Here is a 22,308-nt window from a genome sequence, read left to right as displayed (position 1 = left end):
TTTAAAATTATTTTTTTGTAAATTAAAATATTATACAGGCTACAGCAAGGCTATGTAATAATAGTAAACAATAAAAAAGGATATTGATATGCGACAGCAAACGATTGTCACTCAAAATGATTTTCTAATTTATTTGCTTGTATGGTATTTATTTTTATGGTATCAAAAAAAAAAAAAATTTAAAAAAGGTTTTTTTTTCTTTTCTTTTTTTCTTTTTTAAAAAAAATAGACCTATATATGTTTTATAATATAGCCAGTAAGTCTATATTTTAAATGGTCAGGCAGATGTTTTATTACCTGCCTGTTAATTCTGACCAAAGGAGGACTATATCACCCAAGAAGGTAAGGCCCATAGGCCTACCCAAGAGGCCGGTGTCAAGTTATGGGGCAAGCTCTAAACTTTACCTAGACTGTCATGGAGTGTTCATGAATGTCGTGCTCCATCCGGCTCTTCATTTCCTAATTGAGAAGACAACAGCCTTATGGGAAATCTGCTGACTGAAATACAAGCCCCGCATCTACAGGACGCAGTTTAAGATACGACTTCAACCCAAAAACACGTCGACATTTTGAAATGCCCGTTTCTTTTTTCATTTTGTTGTAATACGCCTTTAAATGATACAGGTTCAAAGGGGCACGCACGTGAGCGCCGTCCTAAAACGACCTCGCGTTTCCACGGCGCAGTGGTCCCTGTGCCCTGTGCGTTAGGGCAGAGCGGGCCGTAGGTAACTCACCCTTAAACTCACACTTAAATCAAGGCCCATCTGTTCGCAGCACAATCCAACCATCTAAAGTTACTTTTATTCGCCCCCAATGGAAGGGACAGTGTGAGGAAACTCTGAAGAAATGCGTCCTCTTAAAGAAACCCACAGCGGAGACTTGCCACAAAACAAATGCAACACTTAACAGGTAATATTAATATGGCGGCTGGTGGGAATTGACGCTCAATAGATCCATAGATTATACATTTTCAATGTAATTAGGATTTAAATGTGCACTCCTATTCTGCAACATTTTTGTGTTTTTGTTACCACTGGATCTAACCACATTTGAACGGGGATTTAAGGATATTGTGAAAATATAGTTTGGGCCTATAACAGATTCCTTATAAAGGGCATACCATTAAAATAACTGTCTGGAAATCTTTTCAAATAAGAAAAATATCTGCTGACTTAACTGATCAGATATTTTTGTGATAATGAAATTTGCCTATAACTAAAAAAAAAAGAAAGAAAAAAAGAGTTTTGATTTACTTCCAGCAGCGAAAAATAAACAAAAGGCTATCAGTAGGTTTTCAAAATCCTAAAATGTATCAATGTAAAGGTTTTGTCACTAGACTTATGGCCTAGAGATTAATTTTACTTCAGATCATTGATTAGACTATAAAAAATGATGCAAATGTAAAGTTAAATAACTGAGCAGACCTAAAGGCAAACATTACTCACTTCTGCTGTCAAATGTGTAAACAAGACAATGGGGCTGTGCATTATTATCTTCCACGTTACAGTTTGGTTGGGACTAGCTTTAAATTGCTGTCAAACAATAATGATGCTTGTCTTGATTAAGAGTGGCTACTCTTCAAGTTTACAACATCTTAAGCACACAACCACATTTAAATATAAAAACATAATTGCGTAATGAGGTAATTCCCTAAAACTGATATATAGGCTAATTTAAACAGATCTGGGTGTGTGTAAAGTGGAAAATGCTCTTCCTGGAAGTGCATTCACCTCAGTGAGATGGCCTCAAAGTCAGTTCTGTGAACCCAATATTGTGATAGCCTAAATATGTTCTCTTATTTTTTGTTTCACTCTAAGACTGGGCAATAACTAAAATAAATATCTCTATATTTTTGTAAATTATGATAGTCAAACAATCATTTAGCAATCCATACAAAACTGCAGAATCCAAAGTGCTCATGTATTGGTTTATGTTTTTGTTTTGCCCAAATGTGAATGGATTATAAAATGGATTTCACTAGTGCAAAAATATCCTTTTATAGCCTACCCTTGTTTGGAAATTGGTTTTATATTTAATCTACTAATTTGGTGGTCTTTTTGAACAGTTCATATTATAAATGATAGTAAAAATTTCAACAAAAAACAGTTGTGATATTTGGATAAACAAGCGTATCTCCTACCTCTACCTCAATCACTGACCCTGTAGTGTTTTTGTCTAGATGCTTCTGTCTGTATCACTTGTGCTGCTTGTCCCTAAATTGGCCTTCTAATCCTGTTTTATGTGTGTGACTGACAGCATGGCAGTCCGGCTCTTCTGATGTCTCCAAGCTGACGATGTGAATCAAGAGCTTGTCCCTTCTCCCCGTGCTGACCTTTGACCTCGGCCTGTCATGCGGCTGACCCTGGCTAAAGCGCTGCGTTGGGACGATCCAGTGATGTGTTTGGTGCGGGGCTGCGGGCTGCTGAAATCTTGAATCCTCCTGAATTCTCTGTCATCTCCGTTAATGTCATTTAGCGTCACTTCAAATGCTCCACAATTGGAAAGGTCAACGCGATAAATTATTCATCACACGGAGGAAATTTCTTCATAAAAAGGTGCATTGTTTTCAAATGCCTAACGTTTTGTTTTTTTGTCATTCTCACTCCCTAATTCATTTGTTCTGTCAACTCTCTTTTTGCCTGATCTAGGCTGCTTTTTTTTACTTGATACATAAAGCCACGCCTCAGTGAGCTACTCGTGGATACAAAAATTCTTAAAAGCAGTGAGAGAAAGAGCAAGGCTGTCTGCTGCCTAGCCTCCCCTACCCCCCATCCCTTTTCTCCTTACAAAAAAAGGGACAAAAAACGCACCAATCAACTCCCAGACTGTACAAAGCCTGGCCTATCGTTGCTAAGAGACATATGCAGAGTAACCTCCACCAGAGACCTGACCATGACCCTGCCTCCTCCCTCCTCCTTTCTCCCAATTACCAGCACAAATTAAAGCCCACCTCAACCACCTTAAAGCTCCACTAAACAGGCACAAGGAAACCGCTCTCCCAAAATACATTTCACCAGTCCATTTCAACTTGCAATTCTGTGTTTGTTTGTCTGTACAGGATGGTGGAGAATGGGCGGAGCTTGTGATGCGAGGACGAGAAGGGAGGGAGGGAGGAGGGAGGAGGGACTCCTGCCTGTCAGGCGAATGAGAGGATGAAGATTTGACAGAGAGGTGGCGGAGAGTTCATCTTATGCGGGGCCTGTCGATTAGTGCGTTTGCGGCTGACAGGTGGAATCCCAGGGGCGCTCCTGTCACCGCTCCTGCCAGGCCCAGGCTCCAAAAGAGACACACCCAGAGGTGGGGCTTCAACTGGCAAAGAGGTACCCGATTGGTTCCCCTCCACAACAAAAGCCCGCCTCCCCGAGCACCAGGCTTAGATTAAAGCTTTATTGTGCACAGAAAGCAGGGCGAAAGTCATGTTAATCCCTCACTAATACACTGCTATCAGTGCTGTGTTTTTAGACAACACAATCCAAACAAGCGGTATTAATCTGCCAGTATGGCTTTTTGGTCTAAATAATATCTAATTCTTATTTTTGTTTTGTTTTCTTTAGTTTTCCTTGTCACGTACTATTTCAGCAGTGTGTGAAAAGCACAGTGTTCGTAGGGCCTCTCCTGTTGCTAAGATCTATTTAGATGCAAATGTGGCCTTTTTGGAAAGATTTGCGAAACTAAGTGACAACTAAAAGGAAAAATCATACTGGGAAATAGACAAACATGTGACCCGCGTTTTGCTGGTTCAATGTGGATGGTCATGCAGCAAAGTTAGATGTTGGAGCCAGTTCAATAACTACATTCAGCCTCCACACAGATATGGATTTTGGTTGGGATAGTCCGGCCAAAAGTGTGAAAAGTGTCAACGTGTAACTAGAAAAAACTAGAAAAACAAATTTTTCTGTTCTGCTGTTTTTAGTTCTTATTTTATATATATGGGAATGAGGGAATACACCGACTATCTTTACATACTTTGCATATCTATCAGTTGTCATTTGATACTTACAATATAGGCTCGATTTCTGATTTATGTTTCTCCGGATTCTGGTTGCAGCTCACGTTTTAAACACACTTAGAAGCTTAAAAATTTGAGAGATTGAAATATGAACATTTTAACTAATACAAGAAAACCTGTTTGTAGAGGTCTAAACTACAGAGACATGGTATTTGGTTATTTTAATACCTACATAAATGCATACATTGTGCAGTCCTAATATGATGACTATGAAAACCACTGTAACAACAATGTCCTAAGAGGCCCTACTAACCCTAATACAAATTTAACACATATCATAAAATCAATACAAGTTGAGCCATTACACACATTATACCTGTGATTAAAGCAAATATATATCTGCTGCACTATTGTTTTCACAGTCCAAAATTTGTACAATCATCTTTTCATAAATTATAAGTGCTTTATGGAAAAACAGGTATGAACAGTCTTAGTACATTTTTTCGCCACTGTTCTGCTTTTTGGGAACATTATAGGTAACAGCCTTGTGGTAATTTGGCTTAGAATGAGCTAGAAAATGTCCTTGTATTTACTGTGTCATACTTAAAACGAAATGACTCAAACTGAGTTCAGGTTAAATGATGTCAAATCATTATAGTACATAATATGCATATGCTGATTTTGGGATGAGAATAGATTTGTGATGTAGCCAGTATAAAGTGAAATGCATTTAAAGGTGCAGTTTTCTGGTGGAGTTTATGCCATTTGGAAATATTGCTTTAGCTGTAGTGTTCCCCCGGATGTCTTACCATGTACCTATCTTGCGCTTATTAAATTGCAAGAGTTTTTTATTACTCAACAGCACATTTGCAGGGTTGCCTCTTCACAGATCTGACCTATAACTTGGCCTGGTACGCCACCGCTTATCTGTGGAGATACTGACATTATTCCACACACTTTGCCGTAAATGCGACTAAACTGGGCTTTCTTTATGGTGGCACTTCCGGTAATCCCTTTCATTTCAATATCAATATGATATAAAGTAGGTTTATGTGTGTAAAATGTTCATTGTTCATATGCACCGATTCTTGGGGAGGCTTTAAAACGTCTTTGTAAACCCTGTAGAACTTATTTGCTGTCAAGATTGGCAGCCCCGTGCAAAATAATACAACCCGAATGACAATGGCGGTGCTCACGGCAACTTCCGAAATAAGGATGAATAGGCTATGGAGACTAGTGAGTGGACCCTTCACCAGAAAAGTTACACAATGCATTTTTAAGTGTCACATACTTCACATTTACAACCATAAGAGTCATTTGAGTATCGGTCTGTACCAATAGTGCCGCCAGCTAACTCCCTGCGGACTGTCACATGTCAACGATGTATGCCACACATGTACAACGAGGGAAAGGTCAGATTAAATTGATGAGATAAGGCAGAACAGGTGACACATTTTACTTTGGGCATGTATTGTCATTTCTTATGTCTATAAATTCTAATTATGTACTATTTACTTCATAAATTAGACAATATGACGTCAAGGAAAGTAGGTGAACTTGTCTAAGCAATCATGTACATAATAAAAAAAATATATAAAATACTTCTAGGCTACTGCATGGTACATTATTACAACATCTTTCAGTTTAGCCTTTTATTTATTGAACCATTCATTTATTCATATTTAGTTTTTTTTCCCAAATGTTTGGTTAATTTTAACTATTGTTGTATACATATTTTTTTCGTTTGTTTTTCTGTTTATATTGTATTTTAAACAGGGCACCCATGAAAAACTGAGAAAAAAGTGCTCTCATTGGGTTCTCCTGTATAAATAAAGATAAACAAAGACAGAGAAGAGCAAATTATTAAGAAATTGATTTTAGGTCAAAAAACTCATATCTTCCTTCCAATTATTTTAAGTTGTTTGGAAGCACATTTTTAAAGTTAATCTATGTAAATTGTATGCTTTCAATCGACTAAGAATAAATGCATAACACATTCATTTTACCATTTCAACTACTTTGCGGATGGCATGCTGTTTAATTCAGTTAACATTTACTGCTTTAAAGCCCACACAACAATGAAAGCCCAATGGAACAGACTAGTACATGCAGTTGATAAGATAAATGTATACAGCTCATTGAGACCTAAGCAAACATGGCGGCCATGTGTTTGTTGTTGCCCAGAGTGAAGCATTGTCCCGCACAAAGCTGCACTGACATTGATTCTCTTCTCACTACTTCTTAATCGTGTGCTCATTCATGGGTCACTGCCATATTGTCTGTGCTCCCTGACCTTTGACCTTCTGTCCTCTCAGCTCTGGTGGCTTGTTATCAGCATGCTGATCTTTGAAACTGGCTAACACTGAATAAAAATCTTTGAAATTGAGTGCTTAAGTTTTGTTAATATGTAATTGTAGCTTCTTAGGCTGAAGGATATTTTTTTACCTCATTTAATACACCATTAGTCGCACGAATCACATCAAGATGGTACTTTCTGTTGAGTTTGCATATCTGGTTTTGTCTCAGTAAACCATGATACACATTGTGCCTTCTTTTGAGGATTTCTTAGCCGTTCATTCAAAAGAAATACAAAAATGCAATGTGATTAAAAACATGTATAGCCACTGAGTACAATCAAACAAATCTAATTAATATATTTTATCACTTGCCTTTGTAATTACATTTTTTAATTGTAGAGAGACTTTATGGACACCCTGTATTTTACTACTCATCTTGTACAGTGTTGGAGAGCATTTATTTAAAGTAACTAATAAAAAAATGTATCTAATTATTTATAAACTGATTAATTTCATGTGATATTAAAACATTCATGGGTGACTATATCTTAGTTGGTAGTGTTCATACTCTGACCTGAAGGTTGGTGGTTCGAATCCCGCTCACTCAGGTGAATAATGCCGTTGTGTCCCTGGGCAAGACACTTAATCTGCCTTGCCTCCAGTGTCTGTGAATGGGTGAGTGGTTCCTTTTGAGTGCCTTGAACGTTGGACAAGTGAAATATAAAAATGTGAATATTTACCATAACCATAACGTTTTAAAACTGCATATTTTGCCAACACAACTTATTATCCCTTTTGTTAGTCAAAAGGTGGTTATTTAGTTGCGTACAGTTATTGATAGTAAGAATAATACAGAGGGGTTTCACATCGGGCTATTTTCTGGAGGGAGATTCCTTATTCCGTAGCTTAGTCCTTGTTATCTTGGCTTACTTCATCAGAGGTATAATACTCCCTACAATGGAAGCATAGTTAGATTCGACTGGACTGGACAATACTTTTACAATGTCTTCAGGGTTCGTGTCTTTAGGTCCGATGGTAAATAAACGTTTCTTCTTCTCTGACAGTTTGTTCTACGACACCCATAGAGTATCAGTAGTTTAGGCAAACAAAAGACTTCCACTGCACTTATAGATGTACGGATTAACTATAACATTGTAGTCCACATTGCTATTTCATTTTAAAGGTAACTAGCACTCTGGACATCCTGTGAAATGTCATAATCTTGTTCAATTGTGTCTCAGTGCAGCTGCATCACTTACCATAAGCTCTGGTTCTAAGAAATGTGCATCAGTGAAGTGAGCATCAGTGTGCATGTGGTAGCGTGCAAAGTCAGTCTGTTTTTGAATAGGTTACATAAAAGGAGTCAGTAATCGGTTATATAATGACACATAATGATGCAGTAAGTGAAATGCTAAATTGTGGTCACTGGGTTTTGAGAGCGGCACAATTGTTTATTTAAATCCACATCTGGAGCAGTCACATCCATGATCTAAACAAACACTAAACACAGAGCGGACTGGTTCAAACTGCGTCCATGTTCACAGGAAGTCGGCTCTGTAGAGTCAATGAAAGATGTGAGATTTTTGCAGAGGAAAAAAGGTGAGAAGACACCTACGACGGAGGAAATGGCAGTGCAGATGGTCTGTCAGCACTGCTCAAGCACCCCACCACTGCTGCCTGCAAAACACTCATTTAGACGTATCAATATATCAAGCCAGTTTATTTCATTGTATTTATTTATATTTTTGCACTAAGTGAAGGTTTGTGATGAATTCTGTTTATTGCCTAATTTAAAAAAAAAAGCAGGATTTTGTATTTGTTTACTATTCCTGTCCCAAAAGAGCAAATTCTATTAAACTGGTATCACACTTATTTGATGCGTCAATGGAAAAATAAGGATGGATTTGTAAAATAGAGGTAGTTGTGTGAAAAAGGGCAAAAGTACATGTTGATACTTCCTTGAATATGATTTTTACGGCTAAAAAAAGAAAAAAAAAAGTCTAGGCGAACTATAACGGTCTATAATGTACTCAGTCCTTTAAAGGGTTAAAGGTCCACTATGTCACTTTTATGGTGGCCTCTCAACACATCTGACCTGAAAATGGCCTGGTGGCGTCACTTTCTTGTACCATAGAGAGAGTTTGATATCATACTGTGGAACATTCTAGGTAACCCTTCCCCGAAAAGTTGCATGTTCCCCTTTAAATAGTTTTAAAAGAGCCCAGTATCTGTAAACAACTGTTGTGTTTTACCATCTATAACTTTGAAAATGAAGCTTTTTAGGACAATAAGCCAACAGAACCTCACTGCATCTCCTGAATCACACATTTGAGGTTCCCAGCTCTCAAAATCATCTCTTCTTGTCAGTAGATTCATTTTGTCTTATTAGAAAGTTGTCAAATGGATCACTCGCGTACTTCTCTATGATGATATTTTTGTCTGGAAAAATAAAAGCCTGAAAAGCTGTCAGTAGGAGACAGACAGGGGCCCTCAGCAGTCCCCCTCAGCAGCGGGCAGCGTGTGGGATCCTGGTGAAAAGGCTGCCCCGGCAAGGTGACCGGCCCATTCAGCGCGGGTTACGGGGGGGACCGGGAAAGCCTTTTGGTGCGCGTTTGGCCCCGTGACCCACTGTCCCGCGTCCGCCTTGGCAGCTTTGAGCCCGGACATATTTATTTGTGCGCGGGTGAAGGGAGAGGGCGGAGCGGCTGTCAGCGGCCAGTCACGGTCCCGCTGACAGCTTCATCTGCCGTTTGAAGGGCGGCTATGACAGGGGCACAATGTCGCGGTGCAGGGCCGCCCCGAGCCGCGCACTGTCATGTGTGCGCTGGGAATCAGAGTGAACCCCCTAAGCATCCTCTCACCCACAGCTCCAGCCTTCTGTGGTCCACTTATGCACTACAATATCTAGATTTGTTAAAGTTCTTCAAATTAATCCCAGTTTAATAAAAGTCTTGATAGGATTTATTTACATGATGATATTTGATTGCTTTTGGATTCAAGAATGTGCACGTGCGGTCCCATTGGGGCACGAAAAGTTTTCAATTTCTTTCTAAATAATTTTGGAAGCAGTAGGAAACGTCATGAAACAAGCTGAATTGAAAAAAGAAAGAAAGAAAGAAAGAAAGAAAAAAAATCAATATTATAACAATTAAATTTAAACGTATTAGTAACAAGGTGCTGATTCATTTGAGACTAAAATTTGGATAGTTTCTTTCCAAACAACTATAACTTTTTAGCTACTTTTAAAGTTCTGAATTTGTCACCCTGTTGTCATAAATGTGATGGTATGAACTAACTGTAATTGTGGGTGAAGAAAGATGGAGATCAGGAGAACCAAACACAATTTGATCATTCATGTCACAGGACAACCTCAGCGTGGCAATAAAAAGAGCATTATTTTATCTAGCTTTCAGTCACAATCCGCATGAAAGGCATGGATGGGGGTCAAACCCATGATCTTTGGCTTACAAGACCAACGCCTTCCCACTTGGCCACCATGCCTCTCTTGCTTGTTGCAAACAACACTGCAAAATAGGTCTCCTAATGTTCAAACTGTTTTTAAAGGTCAACATTTGTTGAAGCAAGAGGCACACTGGAGTTGACCAGTGTATTGCAGAAATATCAGGGCAGGTGAAGGCATGGATGGGGTTTGAACCCATGATCTTTGGTTTACGAGACCAACGCCTTACCACTTGGCCACCACGCCTCTTTTTGTAAAAAGCAAAAAATGTACCAAAACTGCTTCCAAAGGTCTGGATGGAGCAAGAGGAACTTTAGAGCTGCCCAGTGTACTTGTATGGCAGAGAAATTTGAAATAGTTGAGGCATTTAAAGGCGTGGATGGGGTTTGAACCCATGATCTTTGGTTTACGAGACCAACACCTTACCACTTGGCCACCACGCCTCTGTTACTACAAAATGTGTCTTCTAAGGTTCAAAAACTGCTTTTAAAGATCTGCATTTGTTTAGTTTTGATGAAGCAAGAGGGAGGTTAGAGTTAACCAGTACGGAATACTTGTACGGCAGTGAACTTGGAAATATTTGGGCATTTAAAGGCATGGATGGGATTTGAACCCATGATCTTTGGTTTACAAGACCAATGCCTTTCCACTTGGCCACCACGCCTCTCATGCTTGTTGCATGAGAGGTCTGTTGCAAAATAGGTTTCCTAATGTTCAAACTGCTTTTAAAGGTCAACATTTGTTGAAGCAAGTGACACACTAGAGTTGACCGGTGTGTGGCAGAAATATCAGGGCAGGTGAAGGCATGGATGGGGTTTGAACCCATGATCTTTGGTTTACGAGACCAACGCCTTACCACTTGGCCACCACGCCTCTTTTTCAAACAGCAAAAAAAGTACCAAAACTGCTTCCATGGTCTAGGTCTGTTTAGGTTTTGATGAAGCAAGAGGAATTTTAGAGCTGACCAGTGTACTTGTACGGCAGAGAACTTTGAAATAGTTGCTTTTAAAGATCTGCATTTGTTTAGGTTTTGATTACGCAAGAGGAACGTTAGAGTTAACCAGTGTAGCACATAGTTGCACGGCAGTGAACTTAGAAATATTTGGGCAATTAAAGGCATGGATGGGGTTTGAACCCATGATCTTTGGTTTACGAGACCAACGCCTTACCACTTGGCCACCACTCCTCTGTTTCAAATATCAAAAAATGTACCAAAACTGCTTCTAAAGGTATACGTCTGTTTAGGTTGGGATGAAGCAAGAGGAACTTTAGAGCTGACCAGTGTACCACATACACATTGTATGGCAGAGAACTTTGAAATAGTTGAGGCATTTAAAGGCATGGATGGGGTTTGAACCCATGATCTTTGGTTTACGAGACCAACGCCTTACCACCTGGCCACCACGCCTCGCTGCTTGTTACAAACAACACTGCAAAATAGGTCTCCTAATGTTCAAACTGTTTTTAAAGGTCAACATTTGTTGAAGCAAGAGGCACACTGGAGTTGACCAGTGTATTGCAGAAATATCAGGGCAGGTGAAGGCATGGATGGGGTTTGAACCCATGATCTTTGGTTTACAAGACCAACGCCTTTCCACTTGGCCACCACGCCTCTGCTGCTACAAACTCTGTCTTCTAAGGTTCAAAAACTGCTTTTAAAGATCTGCATTTGTTTAGGTTTTGATTACGCAAGAGGAACGTTAGAGTTAACCAGTGTAGCACATAGTCGCACGGCAGTGAACTTAGAAATATTTGGGCAATTAAAGGCATGGATGGGGTTTGAACCCATGATCTTTGGTTTACGAGACCAACGCCTTACCACTTGGCCACCACGCCTTTTTTCCTAAAAATCAAAAAATGTACCAAAACTGCTTCCAAAGGTCTATGTCTGTTTAGGTTTGGATGGAGCAAGAGGAACTTTAGAGCTGACCAGTGTACTTGTATGGCAGAGAATTTAGAAATATTTGGGCATTTAAAGGCATGGATGGGGTTTGACCCCATGATCTTTGGTTTACAAGACCAATGCCTTACCACTTGGCCACCACGCCTGCTTTTTGTTTATAGAAAGAAATAAAAAAAAATAATTCATTGCTTGGACTAGCACAGTCAGAAGGTATTGGTTAATTTTAAATTTAAATCCAGATTCATACTCTGAATTCAATTCAATATAGTAATTTTCCAAGTTTCAGTTTCTCCACAAAGCTTTCACTCACGACATTGAAATTTTTATAAGTCTGAAAATATCTTGATAAAATAAATGTGCCTCATGTTAGCGCTGTTTGCTACACTAATTTGCACTAATTAAAGAATCTATTTACCATAACTTTGATGCTATGTTCTAGGAATATCTTACTTTTTTTTTTCATGGGTTTAATAAAAAAAAATATATATATAGCTGCATTACCTAGCTGTTAATGAATTCACCCCTCCTTCACCACTCACGTGTGCAATCAAGCCTTTACTAAGCCTCTTTCCTCATTTGTCCTCTGCATTTGACCCATCCTTCAATGCCACTGGGGCAACCTGTCAGTAGCAGTGGGCATCACAGTGCACCACCAGGGGACCCATCTCCAGGACTTGAGTTAGATCGTTAACTTATCGTGCATGTTTTAAGTCATTTGTACAAAACACACACAAATTCTCTCATATCAAAAGTAACTGGTTGTAACTAAGGTTCTATGAATGCCGCCGGATGACCACAAACATAAACTGCGCCGGTGTCAGTTATTACTTCAAACTTGCTGCTCTGTTTTCCTGATCTGGCCAGACCAGTATTTCTCATGTAAATACAGCTGACAGCACATCCACCTCTGATACCATCTGCTGTATGACTATATTCAAATCCGGCCTCATTCTCTCAGTGCAGGTCCTGTGTGTGTGTGTGTGTGTGCTTGGCTGTGATGGTGTCCTCCTGTCCTCTCCGTGGCTGTAGCGAGCAGACATTGGCGTACACAGGTTTAGCTTTGGATATGTGGTCATGTGCGAGGTGGTGGTGGTATTCTAAAGTGGCAGAGTAGTGAACATGCTGCAGCCTGTGGGCATGTCCTCTGCACAGTCACAGCGAAACATGACATCCACACACACTCGAACAGGGCCAGGGTCTTCACACATTTCTGCACAAGTTTGTATGGCAACTTCTAAGATACTTGTTGTGACACTGATGGGATTTATTGCATTTATATTGTGTCATATAGTAAACTAAAGAAAAAAAAAAGTTATGACTAGATTATTATGATGAAGTTCATACAGCGCATCCATGTAAAGTGCAATATTCTACTTAAGTGTTATGGAAAACGTGTCAACATTTATTTTTATGTTATATATTCAGTGACGGAATCTAACAAAGTAAAAGTAGTAAAGTACAGATACATTACAGTACATTTTACGTGGATATTTTTTATTTTTACTTCAGTACATTCGAGAGAAGGTATCTTTACTTTCTACTCCACTACATTTTTTAACTGGACTGAAAAGTAAAAGTATTTTTTAATTATTGTCTGAGAGCTGCTGAAAAGGCTGGAGGTTTATTTTTGAGCAAAGAAGATATACAATATAATTCTTTATCAAAAACACTATATAAGACCTCAAAATCTGCACAAAATACTTTTACTTTTTATTCTTTAAGTACATTTTTAAACAGGTACTTTAATACTTTCGCTTTAGTTTTGTTTGTTTTTTTCCATTTGATACTTTGACTTTTACTTGAGTATTTTTTTGCCATGATATCTGTACTTTTTATTTAAGTAACTGCACGAAATACTTTTACTTTTCATTCTTTAAGTACATTTTTAAACAGGTACTTTAATACTTTTAATTAAGTTGTTTTTTTGTTTTTTTTTCATGTGATACTTTGACTTTTAGTTAAGATTTTTATTTATTTTTTTGCCCTGGTATATGTACTTTTTATTTAAGTAACAAATATTTTAATGACTAAAACTGCTGAATAAAATGTAATATTATGTCAAACCGGAAAATGTATATTCATTTCAATTTAGTCCCAAAATAAAGCTGTTTTCTTACTAGAGTATGTAGCATAATCTTCCCATTTATGAAGCTAAATCGATACAATATGTTGCATTTTGACCACAACAGTTCTTGAGTTTTTGACCTATAAAAGTGGACTTCCTCCACTAAAGATTACTCCACCCTGGCCCCCAAAAGTGTGGCCGGATGGTTTGGCCACAGCGTCTCCTCCATCAGCTCACATTACCATCCACCTCTAGATGATTAGGAACAATGGGAAAGGAAAACCCGTTAGTGCAGAATATAATTGTGTGGGACAAAAGGCCAAACACAGGCAAATGGCACTTTAACGGAGAGGGGGAGGAAGAGGGAAAAAGAGAGGGAAAGAAACAGGGAGGACAGGGGAGAGGGGGTGAGGGGGGATAGAGGGGAGCGAGACAAACAGAGGGAGAGAGAAAGAGAGAGAGGAATAGAGAGGGGAAAAGAAAGAGAGGGAGAAGTGGTGACGGGAGTTAGAGAAAAAGTAAAAGAGAGCAAGAGAGTGAGACGAACAGAGGGATGGAGACAGAAAGAGGGAGAAAGAAAAAGATATAGAGCAAGACAGAGAGAGATGAAAAAGAGACAGAGGGTGAGAGAGGGAGGGAGAAAGAAACAGAGGTGGGGAGGGGGGACAGCGGATAGAGAGAAAGTAAGAGAGAGCAAGAGAGTGAGACGAACAGAGGGAGAGAGAATGAGAGGGAGGGAAGAGAGAGAAAGGGTGAAAGAGGGAGGGAGACAAACAGAGGGAGAGAGGGAGAAAGAAAAAGATAGAGCAAGACAGAGAGAAGAAAAAAGAGATAGAGGGTGAGAGAGGGAGGGAGAAAGAAAGGGAAAGATGTTGAGGAAGAACAGGGAGACGGGGGTTCGAGAGAGAGAAAGTAAAAGAAAGCAACAGAGTGAGATGAAAAGAGGGGGGAGAACGAGAGGGAGTGAAGAGACAGAAAGAGGGAGAAAGGGAGGGAGAAAAAGATAGAGAGGAAATCAGAGATAGAAGAAAAAAGAGATGGGGTGAGAGAAGGAGGGTGAATGAAAGAGAGAGGTGGTGAGGGGGGACGGGGGTTAGAGAGAAAGTAAGAGAGAGCAAGGGAATGAGACAAACAGAGGAAAAGAGAACGAGAGGGAGGGAGAGATTGATAGCAAGACTGAGAGAGAAGAAAAAAGAGACAGAGGGTGAGGGACGGAGAAAGAAAGAGGTGGTGAGGGGGGATGGGGGTTAGAGAGAAAGTGAGAGAGAGAGCAAGAGAGTGAGACAGAGGGAGAGAGAACAAGAGGCAGGGAAGAGACAAAAAGAGAGAGAAGGAGAGAAAAAGATAGCGAGCAAGACAGAGCGAGAAGAAAAAAGAGACAGAGAGGGAGGGAGGGAGAAAGAAAGAGAGAGGTGGTGAGGTCGGAAGGGAATTAGAGAGAAAGTAAGAGACAGCAAGCGAGTGAGACGAACAGAGGGAGAGAGAACGAGAAGGAGGGAAGAAACAGAAAGAGGGAGAGAGGGGGAAAAAGATAGAGAGCAAGACAGAGAGAGAAGAAAAAAGAGACAGAGGGTGAGAGAGGGAGGGAGAAAGAAAGCGAGAGGTGGTGAGGGGGAACGGGGGGATGGGGGCTAGAAAGAAAGTAAGAGAAAGCAAGAGACTGAGACAGAGGGAGAGAGAATGAGATGGAGGGAAGAGACAGAAAGAGGGAGAAAGGGAGAAAAAAGGTAGTGAGCAAGACAGAGAGAGAAGAAAAAGAGACAGAGGGTAAGAGAGGGAGGGAGAAAGAAATAAAGAAAGACAGGGAGAAATGGGGAGGGAGGGGTAGAAAAGGAGAGAGTGAGAGAGAGAAGGACAGAGAGAGGCAACGTCTGGACTGCAGCCAGGCCCAGCACAGTGCAGCCGTCTCTCTGCAGATATCCATCTCCACCTGTGTCACGTTTCATTACCAGGACCTTATCTTAAAGTACATGTTTATGACGCTCACTACACTATGATTACTTCACTGATAACGCTCCAGTTACATGATAAACGCTAACACCATAAAATGACTCAATAAACAGAGATTCAATTGATAAAGTCCTTCTGCATAATTTTTCCATTTCACACGTACTTCACTTCACTTGAGAGAAAAACAGGAAGAATATGAATCATGTCTGCCGTCATTTCCAATATTTTATTTTAATATCAGACAATAAAATGGCTCTCCAGGTGTTCATAATATTTATAAAAGGTCAAAGGTGTGTTATGGGAGTTTACCACCAGATGCCACCAAAAGATACACTAATAATAATGTTCATTAAAGGTTTTTGGTATTTTAGCAATTCTCACATGTATGTTATTACAAAAGATAACAAAAAAACAAGTACACAAAAATTAACACTCAAATTGCTGTGTAAAAAAATTAGTTGAAGTTGTTTTTTCTGAAAATTTGCATTGGTTTGAGACTGGGGCACGAGCAGACAAGCAGTCAAGGTTATTCTTAGCCAGATACATGTGCTTTGTATTTATTATATCAGGTTATTGGGATTTTGGAACTGTTCTAAAGACATTTCCTAAACAATACCATGAAATACAAAAAGAATTGCCACTACTGTCACCTCTAAAACATTTTGAAACTATCTAACTTTTACCTGTTTCCATGATGCTTTTACACTGTGGACACAATGCTGGAGCAGCGGGTGTTGAATAATGTAGACAAGGCTAAAATCCTCCAGTACAAGTGTGATTAGCACTAGCACTTCTCTCTTTAGCACAGTGCTCAGAGGAGGAGGGTTAACTTGAAGCTATAATGTGTAAAGATCCCCCTCCTCTTGTCCTCCCAGCATCCCCTGCTCCCCCCGCAGCTGTTGTTGGGGTGGTCTCTGCTTCTGCTGTCACCAAGCCACTAGTCTTTCAGATTTTTTTCTTTTTTTTTTTTTCCAAAGCTCTCTTAGGCGTCACAAGATTACTGAAGCAGCGCTGACATCTCTATCAGAGCGCCCTAACACTCTAACCTTTTCCTCCCTCTCTCCCTCACACTCCCGCCTCCGCCCAGCTCCTGCTGCACTCCAGGATCCATCACTGCCACTGAAATGCAGCTCATGAAAAAATAAAAGGGGAAAACAACAACAGTGAAAAAACATTTGAGCCTAGCCTTGGGAGCATGTGATAGCTGTAGTCAGTTTGGTGCTATCAGCCTTCAGCAGAAAAGTACTTACTTCACACTGGCTCTCAATGAAGATATTTAGCATCAACCCTAAATATTATAAAATTACAAGAAGAGGGTCAGTGCCTGAAAAATATGACAATGTTATTTTTTACACTTTTTTATTTATAAATTATTTCTAACTATAGTAGACTTTCAGCAGGCAGGAGTGCCACCTGTGTGCATATGTCCTTATGCTGCTCTGAAGTACACGGAGCAGTTTCAGATTTAGAAAAATAAAGAGAACCTGAGAGACCCAGGCTTTTGTGACCCTTTTGAGTACCTCAGTTTATTGATTAATACAGAAAGTATAAAATATAATATTCTGTAAAACTGAAAAATATATCTTGATTTTTTAAATACTTGAATATTGAATACCCTAATTTCAGTCATTGATATTAAAATGTTTTTGGTTTTTTTTGTTTTTTTTACCATTTTATGATTCAGACACAGATTCACTTTGTATCGGGGGAACTTTGTTGTTGTTTGTTGTTTTAGGTTAAATCTGTCAGACTGCTAAGAGGTTAAATATTAGGCTATACAATTACAAAAGGGTCAGTGTCTGAAAAATCTGATGACCTTTCTATTTTACATAAACACTCTTCTTTCTAGAGTATTTGTAGCTATTAAACCCCAATAAATACATGGCTTGGCATGAATCAGTAAAAGCAGAGGGAACTACTGTCAACACATGGTCATTACAGTTCTGTCTATAATTTGATCCCATAATAGATTAATAAAAATATTTATGCAGTACTTACATGTACATTAACTGATCAATGTGCACTTACTCCTGTTAGGAGCTGTGGGTGACTGGAGCTTTCATTGACTGTATAACAAACATAGGTCTAGTGACTCACATGAAGATACAGAGGCATGCGAGGCAAGAGGGACTGCTTTAAGAACACGTATGTGTGGATGGAGAGAGGTTCTGTACAGAATGAGTACTCCATGCACCAGATTTGGTCACTTAACATTTGTAAACATAAATACAAGCGAGGTTCCATTTCCTGTGTGGGTGTAGAGCGGCAAGTAGAAAATGGTTTGTTGTGGTATACGTTTAGTTGCTGCAGTGAAGTATTTCGCATGGTGATTAGAAAGAAGAGTTTTACGTGTATATATATATATATATATATATATATATATATATATATATATATATATATATATATATATATATGTTTTATTTTACCTTCTGCAAAGTGTTTAAAATATGTTCAGTGCTTCACATCTGAGCAGTGCAGTGGGTATGACAAAGTGTTACCAATACTTTTTGTTCTAATTCGATGAAGTGATTATAAATCTTTTCAGGCTATGACTGCTTTCTCTTTTCATGTTTTATTGAATGTTCCTGTCTGAATGCTGTCCTTGGTGGTCGGTCTCATTCATCCCATTCCCCCCCCAGTGTTAGCTTTTCAGATTTGTGAGGGCCATGATTTTCATCTGCAAACACAGCAGCGTTCAGCACAGGATTCCTCCATGAGACCAGTCTGAGTGTTGTTATTAAGCCACCCCGAGTGACACAGTCCACAGGGGACATGGGAGGGGAAAGATGCTGTCCATTAGCTGTCAACAATGACCAGTGGGCCAGTCCTCCCACGAGACAGGAGCGGGGCATCGTCTCAGCCCTGTCCCGGCACAGAGATCACACAGGCCACATTGTCTCCAGCAGCCCGGCTCCTCATTGTAGCGTGGCCTCTGGGAACAGCCGGCCTCACTGTCCGTGCCCTGTCTCGCTACAGGAGAGGGATCCTGGGATGGACACAGAGGCTATGGAGTAGATGTGGAAAAGAGGGGCCATCCCACAGCACTGACCTCCCTTCTGCACCTCCGCTTAATAAAGCCTGGGTCCCGGTCATTATTTTGGGCAGATGGAGACAGGGGCAGCCCGTGAAAGGCGCTGGTGTCACTCCCGAGGAGAGGATGGTAGGGATGACAGAGAAGAAAAAGCGAATCGTAGAAAAGATCAAAAGCAGAAGCTCGCCTTTCACGCCGCCTGAAAGCTCCAAAGAGGATAAGGAGCGATCGGGCCCGGGGTCTCCTGTCCTCTCTGGCAATTAGACTCAGCTGATGGAGAGAAAGGAGTGAATGGCAGGGTTCAAGGCCCTCTCCAGGGCTCGCACAACGGGAAGGAGTTTTTCCCCCGACGCCTCCTTTATCTCCCTCTCCTTTCAGAGTGTCAGAAATGCAGCTGAAATATCTCTTCCAAAAAGACAGCACAATCCCCAATGCCAAACCTTAATCACGGTGGCTGATGAGATTGAGGGGGGTGGGGGGTGTTGAGAGAAAACACGCATTCTTTTCACAATTCATCTTTACACTTTACTGCGGGCCAGGATTCAAGGGAGGTGTAGCAGGTTTACATACGATAATTAAATGGACTAATCAGACTGCATGATTCTCCAGACATAATGATGACATAGCCTACTGCACGCTACATGCCCGTTTGGTTTTAAGTCACTCATTTGTGTTCTGTAATATGTGAATTCAAGTATTTGGCTGGACAAGACCAATTTGCTTTCCAGATGACGTCTTCCATAGAATAGTGTTTGTAAACAGCCTGTTAAGTATGGTTAAATTGGCCTAAGCCACTAATTGCAATAGATGTTTTTCACATATATTTGGAGATGGTGAAACTTTATAAAATGGTGACCAATATATTCAAAACACAAATGGGACGGTATATTTAACCAGAATCTGACAACAGATGCAAATGTGAAGAGTTGTAAAAATATGAGTGTATGTAAAGAATTGTCAGAGGAATAGATAGATGTAACCAGCGGGCTCCAGGAAGGGTTAGTACAATGGCTTATTTGGTTTGAGACAATTTAGTATTCATTTTGTGACTAGAGGAGCTGTCTTGAGCATGGCCACAGCAACATGTCCCATAGGAGCCTATTACCATCCCCTACATATGCAGCAGTTTCAATAGGCCGTCCATCATCCTCACAAAGGGACACGCAGCTCTCGCTGCAATTTCAACAGCTTGTCATAAAAGGCACACAGGGGATTTTAATTACACAGGTCATCAGAGAGGGACAGAGCCATATATAGGTCAGATACATTTCATTTAGATGTCTCTGCTTTGATGGAGCCAGTCAATACAGCAGTAAAACAGCTGAGCAAAGGCATTGACACGACCAAGATATTTCTGGTGTATGACCTTCAGAAAGCTGGCACATATGACTCAGCATGAATACATGCTCAAGCTTGCTCCTAACGGGTCCAATATAAACTGAGAGACAAAAGAGTCATTGTGATTTTACAATGTGTTATGGTGAAGTGCTTCAGTAGTGGCTTGATGTAATGATAAAATCCTCAGAAAACACACCTGTAATGCAGAGTCCATAGTCACATAAGGCTGAACATGTTTCCACAGTTACTGCTGGTGCTCCACAGATTGAACCTCGACATGAGTCTCTGTGAGCTTCTTGTGTCTCTGCTGCCCCTGTGGTCTCTCAGGCCCAGCCTCGGTCTGAAGGACCATAAGAGAACACAGGAACTCCTGACTGAAAATATCAGTGCCAGGATCCTGACCTCCCACAATGGCTCTGCACTTTTGCCTCCCAAAAACAGGACCACCTGGATCTACTGGTCCCAGAGCTGCCTGTGGAGTCAAGGCTCCCTGGGCCTAGTCTCCTTTCCCTACAGCATCAGCACTAAGTTCAACAGTTACAACAGGTACCTGATCACTGCCGCCCTGCAGGCCTTCCACAGCTACTCGTGTCCGCCTTGTCCCTTGTCAGAACCAGAACAACTAAATCAGCATCAAGAACCAGGCGTGTTGTTTCTCTGCTCTAGACAAACAGGGAGGCAGACAGGTGGTGTCTATGAGCAAATGAGCACTGAACAGACCAGGCGCGCCACATGCACACACCCAGACCTACTGGGCCAATATGAACACTTCCATGGCCTACAACTTCTACAGATCAGACAGCAACAACCTGAACATGCCCAGCACTCCTCCTCAGTCATGCACTAGACAAGAACTGCCTTCTCCACAGACAGGATCAAACCCATCCTTGATCCTATAGTCCAGACCGGACAGAAATGAGCTCTGTCCTACCGAGATGTCAAGAGGACCAACCTGCTCTACAACTGTCAACATAACACAGCGGCACAAACAGTAAATTATTCTTATTTATGGCCTTATTTATATTCCAAAAGAATCAATAAACATATGAATAAAAGTATTGTCATTTTGATCTGCTTGCTACTTGCCAATTATGTCTGTAAGCAGATGGTTATGCCAGATTATAGACAAATTTTGTTAACTATGTGGCACTCTAATAATAATAATAAGAAAGTAGAACCATTTAATTTTCACTGAAAGGTCTATATAATTCATTTTGTCAATGAACAAACTGTTAATAGTCAGGTAAAAATGAAAAAAAAAACCTCATTGGCAGCGCTTCTGCTTCAGAATTTAGGTGAACGCAGCAGACGATTCTCAGGTCTAATATGTGACCGTTAACAAGTCTGTGGAGACTGATCAGCTGCTGGGTTTGTGGCTCATCTGAATGCGAGTGCCACATCACATTAGTCCCCCCGTGTGAACCATGATTTTACTTTGTAATTCCGAGGCTCTCCTTTGCCTTTACATATTCATGGCCAGCCTATAAGTGTCAAATTGAGATGTCCTTCCAGTGTCCTTGACAGCAGGTTATTAATATTGAATATCTAAGTCAACATTATAGCTAGATGAAGAGAAACACAGGTCATCCACTGCCACTTTTTCCACATCCCCCATTCATACAACAGTTCAGCAAAATATACATCATCGTCTAACATATTCAACTGCCAAGAATCAAATTATAAACTGGTAATTTTCAGACTTTTGCAAACACATACTTGTTTTTTGTTCTACAAAAGGGCATTTAATTGTTAAAGGTGGCATACTATTGTTCAGCGTAATTCCTTATTTTATTTGAGTGCAGATTTACTGTAATTTAAAGTAATTTCTCCTTAAGACTGCTCCAGAGCATCCACGTGTTCACAGTATAAATCCAGAAATCCCTTCGTCTTACTCCATCTTAACCACTCCAGCTGTACAATCTCTAAATTGGTGTGGTGTTGTTGCTTGTGGCTGCATTTCAAATCCTCATACGTCCTCCTCCTCTGCACAGACCCATATCCCAGGTTTGTCTGATAGGATGCTGGCTCCGGGCGTCCCGTCACAGCAACTGAGAGGGGGTCAGCCAGGTCCTGCGCGCTGGTGGGGACGCCCAAGGGCCCTCCGAACAGCAGGGGGCCGGGTGCTGGAGAGGTCTCGCGCAGCCTAGCACCACTTCATGAAAGCCTAATGAAGAGGCAAGCTCAGATGTGTATGGGGCTATTAGACACATTCCTGTAGCAGAGGCAGGCACACAGACAAAAGGAGGTTGAGTTTTTATTGCTGATGGATATGAGAGGCAGACAGATTTCAGTGGAACAGTTGTTAATAAATA

The 22,308-nt window shown here is 40.5% G+C and overlaps 8 non-coding genes and 1 pseudogene across 8 annotated transcripts; 1 reads left to right on the top strand and 8 right to left on the bottom strand.

Moving 5' to 3' along the window:
- Positions 1-9,880: 9,880 nt before the first annotated feature.
- trnat-cgu (transfer RNA threonine (anticodon CGU)) lies at positions 9,881-9,952 on the bottom strand. Its single transcript has one exon. It is a non-coding gene; the product is annotated as a tRNA-Thr (tRNA).
- Positions 9,953-10,077: 125 nt separating this feature from the next.
- On the bottom strand, positions 10,078-10,149 carry trnat-cgu (transfer RNA threonine (anticodon CGU)). Its single transcript has one exon. It is a non-coding gene; the product is annotated as a tRNA-Thr (tRNA).
- A 149-nt stretch (positions 10,150-10,298) lies between these two features.
- trnat-ugu (transfer RNA threonine (anticodon UGU)) lies at positions 10,299-10,370 on the bottom strand. The gene has a single exon. It is a non-coding gene; the product is annotated as a tRNA-Thr (tRNA).
- A 137-nt stretch (positions 10,371-10,507) lies between these two features.
- On the bottom strand, positions 10,508-10,579 carry trnat-cgu (transfer RNA threonine (anticodon CGU)). Its single transcript has one exon. It is a non-coding gene; the product is annotated as a tRNA-Thr (tRNA).
- A 241-nt stretch (positions 10,580-10,820) lies between these two features.
- On the bottom strand, positions 10,821-10,892 carry trnat-cgu (transfer RNA threonine (anticodon CGU)). The gene has a single exon. It is a non-coding gene; the product is annotated as a tRNA-Thr (tRNA).
- Positions 10,893-11,042: 150 nt separating this feature from the next.
- trnat-cgu (transfer RNA threonine (anticodon CGU)) lies at positions 11,043-11,114 on the bottom strand. The gene has a single exon. It is a non-coding gene; the product is annotated as a tRNA-Thr (tRNA).
- A 132-nt stretch (positions 11,115-11,246) lies between these two features.
- On the bottom strand, positions 11,247-11,318 carry trnat-ugu (transfer RNA threonine (anticodon UGU)). The gene has a single exon. It is a non-coding gene; the product is annotated as a tRNA-Thr (tRNA).
- Positions 11,319-11,470: 152 nt separating this feature from the next.
- On the bottom strand, positions 11,471-11,542 carry trnat-cgu (transfer RNA threonine (anticodon CGU)). The gene has a single exon. It is a non-coding gene; the product is annotated as a tRNA-Thr (tRNA).
- An 8,731-nt stretch (positions 11,543-20,273) lies between these two features.
- LOC117393862 (high choriolytic enzyme 1-like) lies at positions 20,274-22,143 on the top strand (annotated as a pseudogene).
- The last annotated feature ends 165 nt before the right edge of the window (positions 22,144-22,308 follow it).

The sequence above is a fragment of the Periophthalmus magnuspinnatus genome, chromosome 3 (genome assembly GCF_009829125.3).
Source record: "Periophthalmus magnuspinnatus isolate fPerMag1 chromosome 3, fPerMag1.2.pri, whole genome shotgun sequence".
In the NCBI taxonomy this organism is placed as follows: Eukaryota; Metazoa; Chordata; class Actinopteri; order Gobiiformes; family Gobiidae; genus Periophthalmus; species Periophthalmus magnuspinnatus.
The sequence above is the reverse complement of the archived record's forward strand: the minus strand, read 5'-3'. Positions and strand labels throughout refer to the sequence as shown.